At 42.6% G+C, this 24706-nt stretch overlaps 1 protein-coding gene and 1 long non-coding RNA gene across 8 annotated transcripts in view; one reads left to right on the forward strand and one right to left on the reverse strand.

The window, feature by feature from the left end:
* The window catches only part of Slc38a1 (solute carrier family 38 member 1), a 72052-nt gene extending 53203 nt beyond the window's left edge, over nt 1-18849 (reverse strand). For 2 of the 4 annotated variants that reach the window (XR_010049222.1, XM_003476080.5), the window contains exon 1: nt 18674-18849. The gene's annotated coding sequence lies outside the window, so the exon portion shown is untranslated. Of the gene's footprint in view, nt 1-6545; nt 6601-18673 lie in introns of all 4 variants that reach the window. The other 2 variants (XM_013159292.3, XM_013159293.3) reach the window with 2 other exon arrangements.
* Nucleotides 18607-24706, forward strand: part of LOC106029003 (uncharacterized) — a 55207-nt gene continuing 49107 nt past the window's right edge. For 2 of the 4 annotated variants that reach the window (XR_010049223.1, XR_010049225.1), the window contains exon 1: nt 19817-20006. This is a non-coding gene — a long non-coding RNA (uncharacterized LOC106029003). Of the gene's footprint in view, nt 18764-19309; nt 19490-19816; nt 20007-24706 lie in introns of those variants that run through there. The other 2 variants (XR_010049224.1, XR_002792763.2) reach the window with 2 other exon arrangements.

A 24706-nucleotide genomic window follows, 5' to 3' on the forward strand; every position in this document is an offset into this window, starting at 1 on the left:
CCACTAAAAAGCGCTGAGGATGTAGATTAGTGGTACGGCATCCTTGGTTTCAATCTTCAGTATCACACACGTACACATACGGGGACGGGGGGACGGGGGTAAGTGATAGTAAGTTGGGGGGTAGGGGAGACATTACTTGTAGTGGGAACAGTACTAATTACTAGTTGTTGAAACAGTGTGATGGATTGACTGGTTCAGGATTTGTTCTCATTTCCTGTTAGTCCATTTGATAAACAACAGAAAGGTATAAACTATACTCCCACACTCTTGTAGCTAGACCTGCAGATATATGACTTAGGGTTCACCGTGGGACAACCATGGTGGGTGGGGGCAGGACACCCTCTTTGCTGGCACACCTCCAGCAAGTGTAGCAGATAGCCTGGGGGCAAGAGTTATGGCTGTGATTCCTGGTCATCAGATCGGACTCTAGGGGTGTATTCCTGGACCATGCATTGAGATAGGTGATGCCTTCCCAAAGGCCTCACAAGTAGCCATTCACCTTAGCAGGCCACCGTAATAGTGCTGTGCTGATGATTATCTGGAAGACTTAGCCTACAGCCTGCTCTGCCAGCAACTGTAGCAAACGTAGAGGTCCTTAATTCCTTGTATAAAACCCTTTTTTGCTTAACAGGAATAGAAAGATCTTGGGTAAATGCTATTAAACCCTGCCTGATATTTTCATTCCTCCCATTTTATTTATTTGTGTGGTGCTAGGTATTGGGCCCACGGCCTTATAAGTGCTAAACATCCACTCCACCACTGAATGACATCTCCAGCCCTCTTGAAAGAATTCTTGTGGGAAATTTTAAATATATTATACAAGTAAACCAAATAGTATAATAAACTTCCATTTACCAACTTCAACAATTTTCAATTTATGACTCCTCTGTTTCATCTTTACTCCTACCTACCATCACCCAGAAATTTCCAGCATATGCCTTTAAAAGGTAAGACCCTCAGCTGGGCATGGTGGTGCCCAACAGTAACCGGCATTAGAAGACTAAGGCAGGATTGGAAGTTTGAGGTTAATCTGGACTCCGTGAATTCAAGGATTGAGCCTAACTACATAGTGAGAGCCTATGTCAAAAACAGAGGCCAGGGATTTAGCTCAGCACTGTAAGTGTCTCCTTGGCAAGTGCAAGGTTGTGAGTTCGATCCTTGGTACAAAAAGAAAGAAAGAAAGAAAGAAAGAAAGAAAGAAAGAAAGAAAGAAAGAAAGAAAGAAAGAAAGAAAGAAAGAAAGAAAGAAAGAAAGACTTTTGAAACAGTATCACCATATTACTATCAAACTTAAAAAATAACAGTATCACTATCCATCTAGACTTGCTGTTCTTCCCACCACCACTACCACTCTCTGATAGTGAATTCTAAATCATATATACAATCTAGCTGCAAGATTGTATGGGAAATGTAGTTTACAACATTCTATCATTTGAAGAACTGTACTAGAAAGAAGTAAGAAAAATATCACCTATCACTACATATCTACTCACATAAATTAATTTAAAAATCTGTGATGAATCATTATTGATTCTTTATTATAAAGAGCTAACAAGATCATACCTCTCCAAACTTGACTCCAGAGTATCAACTATGATAGTTAGGTAGGTGGTTTGAAGAACATGATGTTAAGACATTTCTCCAACAAAGACATACAAATGTTTCAGGGTCACTAGTCATCAGAGAAATAAATCAAAACCACAATGAAGAATCACTTCACACCTGCTAAGATGGCTGTTACCAAAAACTCAAGAGATAAAGTGTTGGCAAGACAATCTTTTCATGCTGTTGGTAGAAATGTAAACTGAAGTTTTAAAAACATTAAAAACAGATCTACAATATGACCTAACAATCCCTCTTCGGGGCACATATCCAAAGGAAATGAAACCATCCCCTTAAAGATACCTGCTCTCTCTTGTTCACTGTAGCATTGTTCACAATAGCCAAGATTAGAAACCACCAAAATGTCCACTAATGGATGAATGGATGAAGAAACAGACACATACACAATGGAATGTTATACATCCTTTAAAAAAGATCCTGTCAATTTACCACAAAATGGACTAACCTGGAGGAGATTATGCTAGGTAAGTGAAATAAGCCAGGGACAGAAAGAAAAACATTGCATGATTTGTTCACATGTAGAATACTTTTTTAAAAGTTGAATACACACAATAAAAGAGTTGTTATAGGTGGGGGTAGGGGATGTGGAAATGTAGATCAAAGGACACAAAATTACAGCTATGTAGGATGAACACACCTACAAACCTAATGTAAACATGAAGTCTATAGTTAATAGTGCATTGTACTGGGGACATTTGCAAAAAGAGTCGATTGTAGTTCTACACACACAAATATACCGAGGAAGGTAGTCATATGAGACAACAAACATTTATAACTTGCTTGCCTATAGCAACCGTATTTTGTACCTTAAATATGTACAATTTAAAAATAAACTGTTACACCTAAGGCCAACAATGGTCCTATTCTTCCTGGCCACCTCTAGCCATAACTGTGCCTGTTTACCTAGAGTGCTTGTGTCTCTGTACTCTTAGATGATAATATGTATCTATGGGCTAATATGGATGGAAATTTGAAAAGTTCCCAAATAGCAAACAGGTTAATTACAGCATTAGGTATCCTTACTATTAGCTAGATTGTATTAACTTCATGCAGTAGTCCTAGGTTCTGATTAGCAATTCCATATGTCTTTGAGTTATAAAAAATGGGAAGGGAATATATTAAAATTGACTGTCAAAACAAATTAAACATTATACTTAAGATGGGAGCATCATATTAAATGTAATTAATGCATCAATTAAAAGCTTAGAGTTGATAATTAAAATCTTATACAACTTGGGATCCTTGGGAGGAGAGGAAAAATAAAAGTAGCTTTTAGTAGTGAAAAGACCAGGAGCTAGCAAATAATCTCAGAAGAATATGTTTTACCTCCTCTTGCTGAAGACCTATGGCTTAACCAGTGCGTGATCTTGGCTTCACTAAGACCTCTCTGGCTTCCCTGACTTCTGCCCACCTCTCCCAGAGCTCTGTATCTGCCAGATAACCATGTCTGGAATCTACCCCAAGCCGTCTATTGTCAAAGTCTCGTATCTTAATCACTCCCCCTGAAATCATGCTTGACTGACGAATTCTGGTTTTACAACTGAGGAGCTGTGTGATTCTGGGCCAGATGGGCTAACTTCTCTTTCCCTTGGTTTCCTCCTTTGTAAAAGGAGATGAAGTACTATCCATTTCATAGTCTTAGCGATTTTGCCATTTTGTCCATGCACGACATTTGACATTGTGACTGCCCCTACCATGGCTACCTAATCAAAGCAAGCGGCTCTTCTCAGCCCTCATTCTGTGACTCCTGACCTCTCCCAACTTGTTCTTCATTGCATCCTTATTGGCCTGTTTTGCTGGCTCCCTTCCTCCTCCCACCCTCAGGCAGGGGAACTTCTTGGTCCTCTACTCTTCCCGGTTCACATTCCAAATTCTTCTTCCCTTTCGGAGCTTCAAACCTGATGTGTTAGGTTTCATCCCAAAGGGCAACTTCAGATTTTTTCCCCCCAGTGTTTTTCATTTTATAAGACTAGAATTCCTTTGCATTGTGCAATAGGATCTCCCTCCTAAATGCCACTTGATAAGGATCAGGCCACTTAACATGTAACATTTTTTTCATCTATAAAATGAGAAGCCAGGAGGGAAGAGATGACTTCTCAGGGTCCTTCCTGAGGACACACACACACACACACACACACACACACACACATTCCATAAATTCTTTACCACTTCTGGCTACCATCTGGACCTCTCCCTGTGGATGTTTATCCCATTATCTCAAGCACCACATGCCTAACACTGAACACATCACCTGAGTTCTCATGGCAGCTTTTGTATTTCTGTTAAAGATAATGTGCATTCTTCTTGTCATGCAGCCTTGAAATGTGGATATCACTTTACTATGACCTCTATCTCATCAGCCACCAAGTCCTGCGGATTTTCCTTTATAATGTCCCTTCCCTTGTTCTCACTCCCTTAGTTCTACAACCCTACCTGAGCCACATTCATTCTCCTTCATGCCGTTGGCCACCTGTTGAAGAGGGTTCTTCACAAAATGTATGTCTTGTGTCTCTCCTCCCCCCAGCCAATCATGATGGTTGCAAATGCTGTAGGATGAAGTTTAATTTTTGCAACCTGGAATTCAGACCCAAACTGCTCAAAACTATCTGATTGTCCTTTCTACATCCAGTCTGAATCTTGTCTTCCAGCAACAGCTCTACTCCAATGCAGTCTTTTGCTCTATTCTCATTGTCCCCTAGGTCCTGAACACACTCTCCTCACCTTCCCTGCATCAACTTAAGTAAGACATTTCTTTCAAAGCCTAACTTGTTTGCTGTTTTTTCAAAACACCAAGCTTACTTCTTCCTATGATGTTTCTCCAGCGACCAACCTACAGCTGATTATTTACTTGTGATGAATTCTTACAGCACTGCTATGCAAATTACTCACAGGCTTAACGGAAGAGCTCTCTTATATTTTAAAAATTATTTTGTTTACAATGCTAACTTCTTTGGGAACAAGGAACCATAGAAGTCAAAGGTCTCTAGCACAAACAATAAAAATGTTACTAAATTTAAAAGAAAGCTATCATCACACATGGAGACAATATATTTTGTGATCCTCAAAAACAAAATTTCTCCAGAAAAATGAATAAAAATGAAACATGAATAGCCCTTCTTTAGTGTTTTCATTAGGTACTGCACTTAATTTCATTATACTTGATCTAAGCATGTAGGGTTTATGGGAAAACACATTTAAAACTCTAAAGGAATATACAAATGGAAGATATCTGACATCGATGCCCTGGCTACTGTGCCTGGAATGTTTAAGAATGTTTAGTATGACTTCTAAAAGTCCTGAGAAGGAGTTATACTAGAACTATGGTTGTCAACCGGGAGCAGTTTTACCATGAAGGGATATCTGGCAATGTCTGGAGACATTCTTGATGGTCACAATGGAGAGGCTGCCATAATCATCTGTGGAACAGAAGCTAGGATGCCACTCAACATCCACAACAGTTATCTCGTGCAAAATGTCAGTTCTACTGCTGAGTGAGAAGCTCTGTGTCAAAATCAACCCACAAGGTAGGGCTGAGTTCTGACCGCTTTTGTGGAGGGTTGCTGCATAGAAATGAGTCACCAACTGCCTTCATCAACTGCTCTCTGTGCCCCATGTGTTGCCCACGGTTCCATCACCTGCTCCTGCTGCTCCACAATTCTGCTTCTGCTGAGGTGTCCTCAGAGTCTTTTAAATACCTGTGATTAATGTGCCCAGCCTATGATGTCTGGGAATGAACCTATCTATACTTAGATGTTCTAAAAACTATTCTGATTTCTTTAAGATAGAAACTCTAATTTATAAATTTATATTTATTTATATCTATTTATAAATTTAGTCAATTTATAACTCTGGAGGTAGGAATTCAGGTAATATGTTACATGAAAAAAATCACAACATTTGAAGCTTAATTTAATTAGAGAACAATGCATATGCTACCATAACTACTAACAAAATGTAAAATCTTTCTCAACTGAAAATGAACTTAAATAATTACTAAAAGCATAAGGAGGGTTGTTCCCGTCTGAGGAGCAGCTTTCTTTAGCACTCCAAGGCTGTGTTAGAGGCCAGAAAAGCAGGAAGCCAACATACAGGAATTTTACAGATCAGGTCCTACCATCACCCAAGGCTAGGAAAGGAGCAGGGAGAAAGTGACCAGATCAGTGACTGACTTCAATGAGGAAGCACCAGAAAACAAGGAAAGGAGACAGGCATAAAAATCAGAAGGAAAGTCAGAAAACAAGAATGAACCAAAGTTTGAGGAAGAATTAAATCCCAAGAGCAGAGGAGGAGGCAAAAGTCTCTAAACAGAAAGAAAGGCTGATTCAATCTCTCTAGGAATGCAGAGAAGATATACGCAACCGGCAGTTAGGCAATGAAGGTACATTTAGAGACATGGATGAAACAGCTTAGATAAGAAGAGTAAGAAACTTACAGTGATGCATTTGAAGGATAACTGAAACCATCCTTACCTCTATTTATTTCATTTACCTTGATTTCTATTTTATCTAATTAATACCATAGGGTTTTATTACCATTTTTCTGAGATATATATATATATATATATATATTTTTTTTTTTTTTTTTTTTTACTATTTTTCTACTTTTTTTGAGGCGGAGGGTGGCAGTGTTTGAGACATGGTCTACTATGTGGTTCAGACCAGCCTTGAACTGGCTATGTAGCCCAGGCTCCCTTCAAACTCTTGGCAGTCCTCCTGCTTCAGCCTCCCAAGTGCTGGGATTGTAGGCATGTGCCACTATGCCTGGCCACCTTTCTACTTTTAACCCGTTGCTGTTAGTAGTTTAAAGTGGTTAGACAAATATATAAATATCATGCTTTTGAAAGATAAGAATATGTTGCTTTCTTAGTCACAAAAAAACCCAACATCCAAAACTAAAAAGAAGAGAGGTTTATTTTGACTCACAGATTCTGGGGTTTTAGGGCCTCCTTCTAGAGTTGATTTATAGTTTCTTCTGGTCCTGAACAAAGAATTGGACAAAATAAATGCAAAAGGTAGGAAGATTTTAGATTTAATAATGGTAGGAAAAGAAATAAGTTCTGCAGAACAAATTTGGGCCAAGTAAAGCAGGAAAACAAGTACACACTACAGTGCGAGCGCAAACTACTGTGAAAGAGGGACCTCGAGGGCCCTGGGCTCCATAGCAACTGTCCTTTTGTATCTCCACTCCTCAAGGTGATGTCAGGGATAAACCTGCCTACCAAAACCTTGCTCAAGAACTGAAGCCAGCACCTCTGATTGGCTCCATACGCAGGGCTTTGGGAACTGCTCTACCTAAATGTCCTGGAGCTTTGTAATGAACAGAACATGCCCACTTCCCCAGTCTGTTTGCCACACCACGGATTAATGTTCTGCTTCAACAGTCCAGTCAGCTGGCTGCATGGAAAGAAAGTACAGCAAAGGAGAGTGGCAGAGGGAGCTACTCAGGAAATGGTGGACAGGAAGCAGCGAGAGTCAAGGATGGAGCTGGGTAGGACAATAAACCATTAGAGATAACCACCTCAGTAAATCACCTCTTTCAACCAGACTCCAATCTCCTGAGGAAAAGTCAGTTATAAGCCCCTTGTTATGGCTGATACATTGTGCGAACTTGAAAAGTTTAGAAGTTTAAATAAATGCTCAGCAAGGAGCCCATAAACATCTTCATCCTGTGTAAGAAGAGGGTAGGGAGATGGGGTGAGTGTTACATCTGCCCTAGGTGAGGATAGCTTGCTTACAATATAAGGGAAGAAAAGAGACTTGTTTCTGCCCCCTTTTACTCTTGCTGATTTGCTGTCTTTTGTAGCCCTGAAGTGTTGCCACTGTGCCTTGGTAACCTGCCTTGAGGCCAACTGATTACAGACTGAAACCTCCACACACTGTGAACTAAATAAATTTCCTTCCTTAATTTTGGGCATCAAGTATTTTGTTTCAGAGAAAAGTAACCAAGACAGAACTTGGTATCGGAGAAGTGGGGTTGGTGCTGTGACTGTACCTGACCATGTGGTTCAAAAGCCTTTGGGAATGGCTTGTGGGAAGAATTTGGAAAGGTTCAGAGATAGCACCTGAAAGAGTAGAGCTGGAATGCCTTACACTGTTCTGTGTGAGAGATTCTAGTCAGAGCTCAGAAGACACAGAAGGCTGGTACAAATCCTGCTGGTAAATAAAGACCAGGCTTGGCAGGTTTCTGCTGGAAAGAAAGACTGCAGTGGGTGCTGAACTCCAGATCATGTGTTGTATGGCTTGGCAAAAAGTTTGTAGGCACTTTGCTCATGTCCAGAGACTTTGCCTGAGAGTGAGATTAAGAGTGGTGCACTAATTAATCTGGCAGAAGAAATTTCAAGGCCATTGAATGTTGAGGCTATGGAATGACTATTGTTTGGGGGTTTTTAGCCAGACTTATGTTGCAAATGAAGAGCCCAGCAGGATGATTTAAAATGTTGTGAGGTTGACCAGAAAGGAAGCTCCAGTAAAGCTATGCACTACAAAGACAGAGCTAACAAGATATCCACTGCTGAGAAGGGACAAAAGAATAAAAAAAGATGACCTGAGGGCATCACAAGAAACAGCAAGTCTTCATCCTTTGTAGCCTCAATACTGCAAAAGTGAAAGACTCTACTTTGAGAGGGAAAACTGCAGAGCACCATGTTCCAGAATGGTGACAGCATAGAAAATTTGTTCCTCAGAAGTGGATTCAGAGTGCCCAGTGATCCAGGCACTCAGTCCCTACAGCCAAGAGAGACAAAAGCCTGGATACTGTTCCAGCTGGCAGCAGACCTTGGCATTATCCAAGTGGCGCTGGTTTTAGATATATGCAGAAGGCAAGAATTTCGGGGTTAAGAAAGCATTCACCTTAATTTTTTAGAAGGCCTAGGAGGCCAGGAAGTGTGCCCCTGAGATAGCAATGTGTGAAGCTGTGAGGGTGTAGCCAAAGGTGCAGTGAAGACCCCACAACTTTAGAAAATCCAGCAACATGGATTATCTAAGGACAGCTGCAAGGAGGAGTAAAGCAGGCATAAGAGAACCTGTGGAACTACAACCACCAGAAGTACGTAAGAGTGGAGCCATGCAAGCTCTTTGGAGTTCACAATGTGCCATAGATTGCCTCAGATGCTGGACATTGAACTATAGGACTTAATGTCTGCCCTGATGGATTTTGGACTTGCTTTTGTCCCAATCCTTTGCATTCCCAAATGTTTGTAGCATTTGGAACAAAATTTTTTTCTTGTGTCATTCAATGCTGTGTTTCACTTTGTTTTCATTTATACAGGGGCTTGAAGTTAAGAGTTTTCCTTACATCTTGGAGGGGACTTGGGACTTGGACTTTTCAGCAATGCTGAAACCATTAGGACTTTGGCAACTCTTAGACTAAATGCTTTTGCCTAGAGGAATGTACATGAGTCTTTGCAGGGACAGGGGTGGAATGCTATGGTTCTAATGTAATATAATATTGATAGACAATATTGGTTCTTAAGAATTGATAAACCTGTATTATAATGTTCAGGTTGTGAAATGGGTATGAATAAACTGCCTTTGTATCTGGAAATGGGTATAAAGAAATGTGTCTGGTTGCCAGGTCGACAAGAGGTTGATTGCTATGGTTGATACACTGTGTCAACTGGAAAAGTTTAGAAGTATAAGTAACTCAGCAGAGAGCCAGGGTCCTTACTTTATAAACATCCTAATTTTGTGGCATAGGAGGACACAGAGATGGTGTGAGCGCTACACCTGCTTTAAGTGGGGGCAACCTGCATACAATGTAAGGGAGGAAAAAAGGCTGGTTCTCTGCCCCTTTATTTTTGTTGTTGTTGCTTTTGTTGTCTTCTGCCATTTTAAACTGTTGACCCAGTGCCATGCTACCCAACCTTGGAGCCAGCTAATTACAGACTGAAACCTCCACACACTGAGTTAAATAAGCTTTTCCTTCTTTAATTTTGGGTATCAGATATTTTATCTCAGCAACAAGAGAAAAGTAACCAGGACATGTCTATAATTCAATCACCTTCCAAAAGCCTTACCTATGAGTGTATGGCGCTTGGAGAGGGGACAACAGACATACACCAAAACATTCTGCCCCTAGCCCACAAGAGTCAACTGCATCTCCTTATGTAAAATACATTTAGTCCATATCTGTGTGTTGCCAAAGTGCTAACAGTTTCAGCATTACTGAAAAGGCTCCTCTGAGATTTAAGGCAAACTCTTAGTTGTGAACTCCTATAAAAATCAGGGGAAAGAAAAACCTAAATACTGCTGACATAAAATGGCACAGGGTAAGTATTTCTATTCCAAAAAGAGGAACAAGAAAATAGAAAAAAATAGGATTAAAGTATGACTGAAATCCAGCAAGGCAAACATTAAATCCTGTGATTCCATGACCAGCACTCCGTGCAGGTTGTGGCAAAGAGATCTGAACTCCAAAGTGCTTAAGCAGCCCTATCCCTATGCTAACTTCCAATGGTGATAGGCCTCATAACCTCTCTCTTGGGTTGGCTTTGATCACTCCTTGTGGCTTTCTCAGTGGACTTTTTATGTTCCTGGCATCTCTAACTTGCACTGTACAGTGGTACTTCAGTTCATGAACTTAACTTTTTCCACAATCCTGGTTACAAACCAAATTGGATGAGAACCAAATCAAATTTCCTCATAAGGTCCACACTGAACCTAACCACTGAATTTCATGACTAGAATCATGGAAAGAATTAAGTTTATAAACTGAGGTACCACTACATTTTCAACTTCTGTCACAGCTTCATGCACTGCTCTCTCAAGAGCACACTGCTTGGTCTCCCAAGCAGGCTTAATTCTGAAATCTAGGTGGAAGCCTCCTTGACCCCACAACTCTTGCATTCTAAATGTCTGTAAAACCAGCACAAATGGACAATGTTGAAGTTTGCTGCTAGCTTTAGCAGCAGTAGCTATGGTCCTTTGTATCATGGTTACAGTCTTCAAGTGCATGCATGCCTGTGTGATGCAAACCCCAGGAAACAAACTGCCCGGACAGCCATTCTCCTAGAGCACAGTGCCTAGAGGCTCTCTTCTCAAAAATGTTGACCTTTGCATTTCTTAAATATTTGTATATATAAAGTATATATATTTTAGAGACAGAGTCTTGCTTTGTAGTTCCACCTGACCTTGAACTCATGTAGCCCAGGCTACCCTCAAACTTGCAGCAATCCTCTTGCTTCAGCCTCGAGAGAGCTGGGATTACAGGTATGTGCTGTAATCCCACACCCTGCTGACTTGTATTTTTGAAGCTATCATGGGAGGGGCCTTGCTCCCTCCTCACATATTCTCAAGCCATTTTTTCTATTGTCCTGCTGTAAAGTACGTGGTTTATTTTAGAATGTTAATCTTTCTAACAACCATACTCTCCTCTGCTCCAACTTTGCCAGCCCTTTCTTCCTGGAGAAACAGAAAACTTTCCAGATTTTTTTTTCTCCTAATTTTCAGGATAAACCTGGCTAAAAAGTAGCAAGCATAGTACGCTGCAGCCTAACTATTAGGTTGGCTTGGAATTTTCTCCACCAAGTAATTAATATACCACCCATAATCTCAATCTCTGACAAAGTTTCAAGACATGAGCAAAATGTAAACAAATTTTCTGCCAGAGGACACCATACATGGCGGGAAGTTCAGCTGCCAATACAGTCCTTGTTCCCAACTGAAACCTGTCAAGCCTAGCTTTGACCTTCTGCATATCGGCATTCTGGTATTCTGAACTGTGATCAGGATCTCCCATCAAGCTCAGTTTACAGCATTCTAGGGCTTCTCCAACAGGCATCTTGAAGCCTTTCCAAACTCCTTCCATGAACCAGTTCAAAAGGCTTCTCAACCAGCAATAACCCCACTCCTGGTACCAGAATCTGGCTTAGTCACTTTTGTTGCTAAACAAAATACCTGACTCCTGTAATCAAAAGATGAGAGGTTTACTGTAGCTGTTTCAGTCTATAGTCAGCTGGCTCCAAGGCAGGACAGGGTGTACTAAAGGAGAACTTCTGAAGGCATAGCAGACAGGAAGCTGTGAAGATCAAGGGAGAAGCTGAGAAAGATTAACTCTTCTAAGCCATGTCCACAATGATCCATCTCTTTCACTCAGACACCCCCTCCTAACAGCAAGTCAGCCCTAAACCTTGAGAACTTGATCATTTCCCAAGAACCTGACATATGAGTCCATGAGGCTTTGGTGGAATGTCTCAATATAAACAATAACAATTTATATACTACAATTATGCACATAACTTGTGAAGGATGAAAGACACAAAGAACAGTCTCAGTGGTGAGATTATGAATGATTTTTCTTATTATTTGTTATTTTTCTTATTCCTAAAATGAACATATTATTGTTGCTAAAAATAATAGAAATTTTACAAGTTAAAAAGTTATGGAGATAAAAATAACTTTGAACCTTTGAGCCTTAGAGAAATTTCTTTCTCTTTGCATATTTTTTGTTCAAATGATATTTCTAATCAAGGATTATTTTTGAACCAAAGACAGTGGATAGGATTATGGTTTAGTCTTAAGCATTAGTTAAGCTTTGACAGTTAATTCCTTATAAAATACTGAAGAAAAATTGAAATAGTGAGAGGTTGAGACAGCATAAAGAGGTAAAGCAGATCCTTTATAAAACAAAAATATTTTAAATATAATTTTGTTTGAAAAAAAGTAATAAAGGACATTTTATAATTCAAAACCAAGTGACGGTCTAGTTCTTGAAAAATTCCTTTCTCCTCTTTGGGTTTCTGGATGGTTGAGTTAACTGATGCTCTCTCAAAGATTTCTCCAGTTCTAAAGTTTTCTGACTATAAACTCTTTCTTACGGGTTCAGTTTAAGTGGTAAGAAGATAAACCTGTGGATATATCTTTTGAATAGCTGACTTAGTAGACCAATAGTCCTCAGTTCTGATTTGATGTAGGAATCACTCCAGGAGCTTTATAAAATAATAGTGATAAAAGGGGCACCATACATAATAATGGCTTCCAACTTAATAAGTGTAGCACAAGATCCAAGCATGGGTATTTTAAATGTTCTCCAGGGAATCCAAATGTACAGCCAGGATTAAGATCTACAAATGCATGATTAAAGGCTAAAAACAAATGTAGCCAGGGCCCCAGCAGACAAGATAAATGAACAAAGAATACTGGGCATAAAGACCTGGAGAACACAAGTCATACCTGTTTTTCTCCAACTTGCAGTAGAAATGAGCAAGATTTTTTTTTCCTTCAAGGAATGCCAAAAAACCAGTTTTTAAATGAAATGCTGATTTTTAAAAAAATGTTGGCAACTAACTACAAACAATTTAAAAAGAAAGTATAACTCACCCACAATATGCCCACATCCTAATGCGGCACTATAGTTACCGGTTTGTAGCTTTAAAAAAAAAACCAATTGAATAAATTAAATTCAACTGTTTCCTCTGCTTTCTCTGTGTCTCCCTCTATCTTCTACTCTGAGCTTCTCCCATCTATTCCTGGGTCCACAGCCTGTCTCTTGCCCTTTTCACAGTCTCTTTCTTTTCCAATCTTCTTTGTCCTAAGAGATGGAAACTGAGACGTATACATTAAATCTTCATGTGCCCCAGACTGTTGTCACTAGACAGGCATCCATGCATGGGAAAATTTAGGTTATAAATTGTAACCTGAGGCTGTGGTTCCATTATGTCAACAACTAGTTAGTTAATAAAATCAAGGGGAAAGAGTCAGTCAAGCTCTTGATATTGCATTACTAAGACTTTATCAAGTGGGGCTGAGGATTTAGCTCAGCGGCATAAGCGCCTGCCTTGTAAGCAGGCAGTCCTGAGTTCGATCCCTGGTACTGATAAAAAGGAAAAAGACAAAAAAAAAAAAAAAAAAGACTTTATCAAGCAACACAGCGATGGAGATCATCACTTAAGGTCTGCTAAGTTTTTGTTTGTTTTGTCTTAAATCTAAACCATAATAGATCACCCCTAAAGGTTTGTTGTTGTTGTTTAATTCTCTTGTCTGGGCTTCATCCCTTGATAAATACATCTCTGGAGATAGCGTCTGGGTATATATAAATTTTAAGACACCAAATGAGTTTAAGGCAAAGCTGGTGCTGAGAATCACTAGCCTAAAACCTCCCGTAAGGCTAGGTATAATGACACATCCTAGTGATCCCAGGACTTAGGAGGTTGAGGCAGGAAGATCACTGTGAGTTTGAGGCCAGGCTGGACTATGTAGCAATACATTGTGTTAATCAACCAGTCAATTGATATCTTTTCCACAAACCTACAGATCAGCAGTGTGCTTGACTCTAAACCACTATTATCTTTTTTTTTTTTTTTTTAGAACACTATCATCTTGAGTAATTCTGTTAACTTATTGAAGAACTTTGCCAGTTTGGTTCTCACTATATCTTTACAACTGACAAGGTAGGAAGTTCAGGTACTATTACTAGTACTGGGCAGATGAGAAAGTAAGGCATAAAAAGATTCAGTCAGGTTAAGCGTGATGGTGTGCACCTGTAATTTCAGCATCCTGGGAGGCTGAAGCAGGAGGATTACAAATGCTAGCCTAACCTGAGATATTTAGGGACTCAGTGAGACCTTGTTTCAAAAATAAAAACAACAATAACAAAAATATTTGATGAGCTGCCCAAGGGTAACAAGCTAGTTATTCACAAAGACATCACAACCTCATTGGTCTGTGTGTCCATCCATCTGTCTGTCTCTCTCCTCATGCTGGGGATGAAACCCATGGTCCCATACCTTCTAGGCAAACTCTCTGCCACTGAATGCATCCACAGTCCTCAAACAGTCTTTTTGACTACAAGCCCAGTGTGAGTTCCCCCAAACCATGTTGCCAAGTTGTCTCTTCTAACCATGATCCATTTTACTACTGGAAAACTAATGAATATGAGATCTAATTCCAAAACTAAGCATAATGATGGCTTTAAAAGACTTACTTGGAGTCAGTGGACCAAGATATCTTTTTTTTGAAGGCCACCAGGCAATGGTGAATGTACCTACTCCTCACATACCTCTCCCACCCCCACACCATCATTGAGAACACTTCCTCCCAGAAATGGAAAATGTTAGTTTCCATTAGGATATCTACTTCAGAAAAGATCTTTCAAAAGATCAAATAGTCATAGAACTGCAAAGGTAAGGGGAATTTTCCTAATTCTCTTTCTCTACTTCCTCTGAAAGATAAAGAACTTGAAATTCTTTTTAATTTAATGTATATGAAATGCTAACACTGTGCCAAACACTTCATCAACCATTATCTTAATTAAATCTTCAGGATAACTCAGTAAGATAAGTTCTGAGGCAGCCACCATCACAATCCCGATTTAACAAATGAAACCCTGGAAAATAAAAACTCGCTCAAGATCCCGGGGAAGTAAATTGAGAAACAGGGTTTACATGTGATTCAGAGCCTAAAATTCTGATCCTGTAGAGTGACAGTAATGCAAAAAGTAAAGGATTAACAAATAAATCCTCATAAAATTACCAATTAGGTGATCAGTGAATACTTCTTTTAAAAGATGGGAAAATTGCTCCTGGGCTACACTGTCACCAAAAAAAAAAAAACAATTTCAGCAGGCATTCCAGACTGGAATCCACACATCTATTGAAGCAGAAAGACCACTGGGACAGCATAAAATAGGAAGAAAGAAACGGCAGAGAGAAAAGATGAAAACACAGACAAGGTCAGACTGCAAAGGAATTTAGACTTTATATAGACAATGTAAATCCCCAGGAAGTTTTTTTAAGAGACAAAATCCTTAAAAATATGAACTGAAGTTTAGAATACAAATTTGAGTGTCCTGATGGAGTTCAGGGCAGCACAGCCTGGAGTGGAGGAGAGCCAGCAGAAAGGCATAACTGTTCCTTTATCCCTCACCACGTGTGCGGCTCACATCCTTCCCCAGCACCACTAGGCAGCTCGGTGTCTGTTTTATGTTCCTCGTACCCCAACATCCTACTTGAAATGACATTGTGGTCAGATGACAGGGACCTGAACTTGAGCAAGTCAAGAACACAAGTTTGAGGACATCTGCAAGGATCTGGTGACGATATAGGGAGATGAAACCTACTAGATATCCAGTAAGAGTTTGTGTTTTCTAAAATGGAAGAATGAATTTTAGGAACACAGAGGTTAGGAACAGAATATATTTACTGAGAGAAAGCAAGCTTCTGTCTGAGAGACATAAAGGGTCTTGACTAGATTGCCATCTTTTCTAGGGATTTTATAGAGCAAAACCATGACATGAGGTGGTGCTAAAGTGGGAATTCACAAGATGGGTGTAAGGTGGGGGCAGAACTATGGTCAACCAATAAAATTAACTGCTCAGGTGAAATTGATTAAATGAGGGACAAATGGAGAAGTGAGCCATGTAGCAAGTGGGCATACATACAGAACTCTGTAGGGGATTAGGATGGTGACTCCTGGCTTCCTCAGAGTGACAGAGACCTACTTAGAATATCAATCCTTAGAATGTGGGTATATTTGCTTGATCTTTTGTCTTGAGATCTGGCCTACAGCTGATGGTGTCTCTCCTCTAGGGTTTCAAGGCATCTGGCCTTCTGCTCCTTTGAGGGCCTAGCTCTGTCTGACAGCCAATAATACTTCTAACTCAGTTGCCTGTAACAGTCATGGCTCAAAAGTGGAGAAGAGTGGTAAGAAACAATCAAAAAAGACTCCAGTGTTTCAAACTTAGGAGAAAGAGGAGTTACATGTGTTATAGCAAAGAAGAGACGGACAACAATAGCACAGAGGTGGAAGGCATGGCTTTGTCAAGGTCTCAATCCAGTAAGTACTTTATAGGCAACTGCAGTGTGCCAGACATTAGGGAAATGATGAATAAGATCAATTTTTGACTCAAGTATTGCCCTAGTGTAGTGATCTTTTAGAGTTTTCAGTGATACAAACGGTCCGCTTTGCGTGATAGGTTTGACATCATTGTTAAGGGAAGGGAAAGACGAAAGGAAGGTGGCCAGATACCAGGCCTCCTAAGACTGCGACTCCTTTTGTCCCAGTCTTAATCCAACAAGCAATGTAAAAAAAAGTACATAAGAAAGAGATTACATTTTAAAAAACCGAAAACGTCTTTAAATTCCATCTACCTCATCTTCTAAATTATACTGCAGCGAAAGAAGTGTGGCACAAGTACTTGCTGTTCCTCTGGCAAACTTCTTCCCTCACCATTCAAGGAGCTGATCCTTTCTTATCATTTAGGTCTCAAGACAAAAGTCAAAGCGCACACAGCCCCTTTCATCTCGAGCATCCTTCTCAACCCATGACTCTTTATTTCTTCACTGCCTTAATACCTGAAATCTATTTATACATGCATTGATATTCTAGCAGAAGAGAGCTTCTCAGAAGTAGGAAGTTATCTGGCTAGTTGCTGGCAGTCGCACAGTATGCCTTTGGGGAGGAAACATTTACTTGAGTGCAGTAAATGGGGAAGGTATTAAACCGCATCACGAAAAAGACCTCAAACCAACGAGGTTTCCTGTGACATACTGAGAACTGAGAACTGAAGTGAGTTTGAAGAGCAAAGTCATTTTCAAGGCAAGCGTTTGAATCAAAATCCAGGGGCTCACACCAGATCAGTGTATGGACAGTTTTGCATAAATTACAGGAGTACCTACCTAGTATGAGATATTTGACAATGAGGCCAGCCAGCTGCCAGCTCAGGTTTTATTTCCGTTGTCCTGACGTCAGAAAAAGCACGAGTTGCCGCACAGTTTTTTTTCTATCAAGGTGACAAATTACAGCCCCGCTCGGCCCTGCATTCTGCAAACACTCTCCCCTCCACCTTATATTAAAAAAATGTAATAACCATAGCAGGGATTTCAAGACCCCTTCCAAATGCATTCTGTTTTCTAACTGCGTACATCACCATAGGTTAGTCCGAAAAAGTATTTGAACCCAGCAGCACTTTAGTTTCCGCCAGAGAAACAGGCTGGTGAAAACCCTGGGTCGGCGCTGCAGAGCGAGACACAAAGGACTCGAATTGTAGCAGCCGGTGAAAGGCACTGGGGACGGCGTGAAGCGGTTACCCCGAAATTCCTTTTGCTGCCAGAAGCACTTTGCCTTCCGTGACTAGTTTGGTAGGGACGCGGGACGAGCAACCCGGCAAGTTAAAGGCTCCCAGGAAGCCCGGTGACCTGCAAGGTTCCAGGGGGCGCAGAGGAACCCGATGCTCGCAGTGGGGGGGGGGGGGGGGCGGTTATTAGGAGGCGAGGGCCGGCCGCACACAAGATCACGGAGCATTCCCCTCGAGGAGGAGCCGCATCGGCGAGTTTAAAAGCCTTTTGTGGCAACGTTTAAGAGCGTGAGCGAGTGAGATGCCTGGTATGGAGTCGAGGGAGTAGTGAGACTGGAGGGGAGCGCGATCCACGCCTGCAAGCAGCGGCCTTTTGTTCACCGACTCCCGCAGATCCAGCTCTCGGCAAAGCTCTTTGGCCCTGACTTCATTTTAGAAGGCAGCTCTTCAAGGCGGGAATGCACAGTCACCGCCAGCATCCTTTAGTGACCCCCTCCCCCGCATCCTCCTAGTCCCCTGGTTACCGAGAGAGGGGCGCCGCGGAAGTAGGGGCCAAGAGTGCTCTGGTTTACTAGCGTTCCCCCACGCGGCCCGCCGACCTCCGGCAGTCCCGAGACACCCCGGCCAAGCGCGGCAGCCGGGGACACTACGAGCCCCGCTCCCGGGCCCTGTTCACTCCGGAAAGTCCCCCACGTGGAGGCCTGGGCACTCCTCGGGTACGCGGCCACATGTCCTCCAGACCTGCGTGGTCCCCGACCCTCGTGAAATGTAACCAGGTCTGGTGCCACACTTTGGCACTGTGAAAACCGATTTTTTAAAAAAGTAAGCCACAGCCCACTCATAGGTGCAACCTGGGTCCCTCGCGCCTCCTCGCGCCGCGGGGTGCGCTCGGGAACAGAGGACCGGGACTTTTCCTTTCCGAAAAGCAGTATCCCAGGGCATCCGGCGCAGCCGCGCCGCCCTCCTTCCACGCCGCCGCATTCCCGCCTCTCCGCACCGCTACAACCTCCCGTCTCTCCCCGCCGCGGAGAAATCGCCTTACCTCGGGAAAGAAAGGGAAAGGTGGCACAAGACCGCAAAGTGTCTGCCCTGCGGGACGTTGCCCCGGCAGTTTGCCGTCCTTTGTGTCAAGGTCTGAAAGGCTCAGCCGGGAAGAGGTGGCCCCCGTCAGCGGGGAATGGGCGGGGAGGCTCGGCGTGGTGCGGCGGCTTTCTGAGGAAGGTGAAGGGCGGAGGTTCCCGGCGACCTTCAGGCGGTGTGGCGTGGCCGCCTCGGCTGTCTTCCTTTCCAGGCCGATTGCATCATCAGAATCTCCCCCCAACACCGACACCCGCCCACACTCGGCTCGCCGGCCTCGCGCTTACATCGGCACGCGCGGGCCCTGCGGGTCGCCGAGGGTAGTCATTTCCTCCTGGGGGCGCGTCGGCCCTCCGCACCCATGGCTCGCGAAGGCGTCGCCGGGAAAGTCAGGCCATTCCTCCCGTCCCGCCCGCAGTTTAACCAGAGCTGCGTGTCTGTGAGCCGTGCCCATCACATGGTGTCTCCGCTAGCGGCCGCGCCTTGCAGCCTCCCTCTCCCGGCTCTCTGACGATGCATCGACTGCGGCTGGCGGAGACTGAGCGTCGGGGAAGGGGCGAGGGAGGGGCTGCGGGGAGCGCGTGTGCCTGCGCGCCGAGCCCCGCACCAGACCCGAGGCCGCGCGCCACCCGGGCACCTGCCTGACGCCCTCCCGAGGCCGGGCAGCGAACTCCAAACTCAGCTGCGGCAGCGGCTGGAGGATGGGGAGTCGTGGGGAGAGGTGAAGCGGCGCAGCAGCTAGCCGAGCATCGGCTGAGGACAGGAGTGTTGGGCACTTGAAGTGAGGGGCTGCATTTTGGGGTGCTTCGGCGTACAGTCAGGGCCGCAGGAGCCAGGGGAGTTGCATTATGGGAAGGGCGCAGCGTGAGGATGGCCGCGGGAGCGGCTGGTCAGAGCTCCCCACTGGCCGCTGGCGGCGCCTGGAGGTGCGAGCGCGCTGGCGCAAAGCATCGGCGCCGGGGACCGAGCTCCAGCGGCCGGAATGGCGGGAAGGGCACAGAAGCGGCGGGGGAAGCCTGGGCGCGCGGACACCTTTGGAATCCTTTGTCCCCAACGCTCAGCGGGAGGCGCCTCCCCTCTTCCGGACCCAGCACCCGCCAAACTCGTCATCCCTCCCCGAGATCCGGAATGTGGAGCTGTGTTGGGGCCTGGGTGTGATGTGAGCCAAGGGACTCACTGAGCCCCGAGCGCGCACCTGTCTAGGCGCGAAGAGGCCGGGCGTGGAGACCCCATGCTTTTCAGCCCCAGGGCCTGCGGCGTGCCGGGGCCTCGCGAGTCCGGACTGAGAGAGTTGGAGGGTGAGGGAGCTGGGTGAGGGGGCGGGGGCCGCTGAACCCGCTTCCCTTTCTTCTGCCGCCTCTTTGTTTCAGGCACAGCCCCTTTTAACTGGGCACTTCCTTGCGCGGGACTTGTGTCTCCTTAAAATGGCGACAGGAAATCTCTCACCTGCGCGCCAGTTTGTGCAGAGCAAATTTGCAGGGTGGAAACGGAACCTTTTATTGACAGGGATAGTTCCCTCGTGTGTTTAATGAGAACAGGAAAGGGAAGGCGAATCATGATCCATAAATTCACCTGCCTGGAGTCTTTCCAGCGGGCAGACCGAGGAGTCACTGTATTGCAGTGGTTGTTTCACGTGGCTCACCGCTGGAGACCAAGAGCTAGAACAACCCAGCGTGAAGCTCCTCCTCGTTATTGACTAACACTGTTACTCCCTTCGAAGAGAAGTGAAGGCCCTGGTTAGGTCAACTATGGCTTCCCGAGAACCCTGTTTAGGAGGCGAGTTCTAGATAAGCCCGAGAAACGGGAAGGTCAATTCAAACAAAAGGGAAAGATAGGCAGCCTCGCTCGGCCGATCTGCACGCAGTTTTATTTCAGATGCATATTGCTTCCCTCTGCTGCTTTTGTTTTTGTTTTTTTTTTTTTTAATCCTGATTCTTTCTAGTTTGAAAAAAGAAGAAGAAAGAAAAGGAGAGATGATTAATAGTAGACACATCACAGTAATATTCTGGAGGTCATCTTGTTCTGCCTTGTTTCCTAGAGAAAGTTAATTTAGTGTGAAATTACTGAGGTTAAGTATTAAGTAATGGGCACTTTGCTGGCACAAATAATTCTTATGAATTGGGTAAGAAATTGAGTAGGTAAAGAGGTAAATCGTGAGCCATAGATCAATAAATCAGTTAAAAAGTTTATCTTTTTAAAGGATATATATATATATATTTATCAGGGTTTAAGAGAATCTGATCTCAAGCATATCTTTCAATTTCAACTTACTTGCTAGTTCATAGTACACCAAAGCATGCAGTTACCTAGCACTTTTTGAATTGGATTAAAGTTATGAATTGAAGCCTTACTGTTTGCCAGCTACTACTCTAAGAACTGTCCAGATAAATATTTTCGCATTTAATCCTTTTCACCTTCAGTTAGGTATTACCTCCATATAAAAAAGAAGAGTGTTCAAAGAGACTTAATTGGCTCCATTTACATCAGACAGCAAGTAGTGAAGGGGAAAGCCATTCCTTTTTGGGGTCTCAGTCAAGTGCTTCAAACCAATTTGCAATCAGATAAAGATCTTCACCCCTCTGGGTTTTAGTTGACAACTTGGAAGTAGAGAAAACTTCAGGATTCTGGAGCTAAAGGATGATTGCTGTGCGAGGATTGGGGTGGGAGGGAAGAGGAGTGTAGTGCAGTAGTGGTGGGTTACATCAGTGTGTTTTTCCAGGACTGCCTGCTAATGCAGATTCCTTAAGGAGGTCTTTTCAGTATCTCAGTTCCTAAACCTTATTACTGTGCTTTCAGTGGAGTACAAAGGATATCATGAAGGTGGTTCCCCTAGTTACTATGTACTAAGACAAGCAGTAAGTGAAACATTTTAAAATTGTCTGCTGTGTAATGCTTCCAGCATGGCTTAACAGGACATGCCATCCTAATCTCTAATCCAGAGATTTAAAGAATTTATCCCAAGTCCAGACTATAACTGACACATTTTAAGTCTTGAACCCAGAGCCTACTCAAAAGCCAGTACTGTAGATCTGCTATACTGTGTTCCTTGACTTTGCAATGGTCCTCTTCGGAGGACCAGCCAGTGAGTGGGTCCCAGGCCACCGTATCTTCAGATAGGAACCACTACTTCGAGGTCTGGGGAGTTAGTTTTCCATCTGTTAACTAGATTTTCATGATCTGAGGCTGTTATTGCTAGTATTGAATGTTACCTGTAGACCTTGCCTAAGTGAGCCATCTTCCCAAAATGATACTAAAGGAGTTTGGGCTGCCCCACAGTTTTAAGAAAACAAAATTTCTGCATCCTCTCTCAAGTGAACCTAGGATAAGAATCTGTGCTGTACAAGAATTGAGTGACTTCAGTTGGGAGTTTTTTAGTAGCTTCATGGCTTTTTGCTATAGTTCCAGAAAGGAGGGGCCGCTTTGTGAAGAAAGATCAGTAGAACTCCAAAGAGGGCTGGACCTGAACTTAAGCCACATTTGCTCTCATACCAACCTCTTGCTGTGTCCAGCTGGGTCACACTTGATCCACATCTGGATTGCCCAATAGGACAGCTGCAGAAGGGGCTGCCACCAGCTGCTTACAGAAAACAAGTGCCTTCTTCCACCAGTTTTTAGAGCCTTCCAACTACATCTGGTCTGATACTAGCAAATGTCTTGTGTACAGATTTTGAGTAATATAAAGTCAAAACTATTTCTTAAATGTAGTTTTTCTTTTTAACTGTAAAGGACTGTTGGGACAATCTGAATTTTAGCAATGATTTAAAAATAGGGATGTAGGGGCTGGGGATTTAGCTCAGCGGCATAAGTGCCTGCCTTACAAGTGTGCGGTTGTGAGTTCAATCCCTGGTACTGATAAAAAAGAAAAAGACAAAAAAAAAAAAAAAAAAAAAAAAGGGGGATGTAGGGCCAGGGATTTAGCTCAGCAGCATAAGTGCATGCTTGGCAAGTATGAGGTTGTGAATTCAATTCCCAGTACCAAATAAATAAATAAAATAATAGGTATGTAAAATGGAAACAAAGCTTTTGTAAATAAGGTGGGAAAGAAGGGTTAGAAGAAGGGCAGGGAAATAGGGGGGGAAAACCCAAGTTATATCATGTGCAGGTACAAATCCCCTATAGTGAAAGTGATCATTATGTATAGCTAAAATGTATCAATAAGCTTAATTAATAAAAGCAAATAAATATAAATAAGGATGTCAAAAGGTAAGGTTATTTCAGAATAATGGACATTTCCTTCATATAACACACATGTGTCCACTATCAGATACACAAATTCTACCTATATGAAAAGTTATTTATTCTGAAATCAGTCTTTTTATTCCTGATTGTAGGATCTATAATGGTATTTAAAATTACTGGTTTTTCTTGACTGATGGAATCATACCCCTTTACCTGATTAACCCTGATTAACCTTTTTACCAGCCTTGTTCTTTGGATCTTATCCATACATGACAATATTTTAACACTGGAAGTTAGAGAAGCAGCCACAGCCAAAAGCAAATTAGTGAAAGGAACTCCCAGCCATCTCAGCTATTTGTTCTGCAGATACCTGACACTGTGTGGCCTAAACCTCTTTGCAGGTAACACTTCTTCCAGCATGGTGATAAATATTGCACCTTTCCAGATTTGTCATTAATTAGCTCTAGCAGGAGGTCACTAATACACACTTGAGTCCAAAATGAATTTAAATTATAAGCTTAGAGTGAGCTTCTTTTAAAAATGTCTGTTGTCTCTGGTTTTGGCCTAAGTCAGCTTTGTAAAGTCACTTATTTTCTAAATCTATTAGAGGAGCTGAAGTTCATTAGGTATTACAGCTGTATGGTAATACAATCTAATTCATTTGAGTTACTTAAAGAACCAGGGCCAAGCGGCTGGGGATTTAGCTCAGTGGCTCAAGCTTGCCTGGCAAGCTCCAGATCATGAGTTCAATCCCTGGTACCAAAAAAAAAAAAAACAAACAAAAAACGAACCGGCCAAGTGCTGAGTCTGGTAGTGTAATGTCTGCCTTGCCTGGCACTTCTGCACCGTTATGCAGGTACACTGTGAGTCAATTCTCCACCTCGCTGCAAAACGGGGGTGTGATACCCATCTGGTGATTGAATAACTCAAAGTCTACAAAACACCCAAGCAGGTTGCTTGCTACATGGAAAGTGCCTACCAAGTGGTCCTTATCATTATTTGCACACTTTGCAGAAACAAGCTTGAAACAAGCAGAAACAATGAATTTTCAAAGCCTACATTTATCGGCACAAAGTATTCTATCATGTTTACTCCACACCCAAAAAGCTGTTAAGCCTACATCTCAGTTGTAATTCATCCCATTGTAGAAATGGAAGAGAGAAGGAAATAAATAATAGGTCCTATTTCAATTAATTTCAAGGTGGAAAAGCATGTGTGGGGTATATCTAAGAGTTTGTTAATTAGAAAGTAAGTGTCCCTAAATTAAGTATAGCATCTATATTGACTAATGGTGTGTGTATAAATTGATAAAACTTTCTGTGAGGTAGCACATTTAGTGAATGTGGGCTCTGTGGACAGATTTCTCAAGTTCTGATCTCTTTTAGGGGCTGGGAGATCTTGGAATGAGATTCAGGAGTTCTTTACCTTTACTATCGAGCTGCATCTCTATCCCTTTTTATTTTGAGACAGAGTCTCACCAAAATACACAGCCTTCAAACTTGTAATTTTCTTGCCTCAGCCTCCCAAGTAGCTCTACTGTCATGCACCGCTATACCTGGGCCAACTTTTAATTTTGATTCCACAGTGTACTAACTCTGCGATCTTGGGCAAGTCACTGAATTTCTCTATTTCTAGGTTTCATCACTTACAATGGGGATAATAATGCCTACCTTACAGTATGATATGAAATATGTGTACTAATACATAGAATTCATTTAAAATAGTTTATAATGTATCTTAACTACTTCGTAAATATTATTAGAAAATAGTCTGGTAAGAAGTGAAAAGAACCTAGATACTATAGGTGTCACTTCTGGGG

This window comes from Cavia porcellus, unplaced genomic scaffold (genome assembly GCF_034190915.1).
Source record: "Cavia porcellus strain 051 isolate PalLab524CR breed Dunkin Hartley unplaced genomic scaffold, mCavPor4.1 scaffold_8, whole genome shotgun sequence".
Taxonomy (NCBI): Eukaryota; Metazoa; Chordata; class Mammalia; order Rodentia; family Caviidae; genus Cavia; species Cavia porcellus.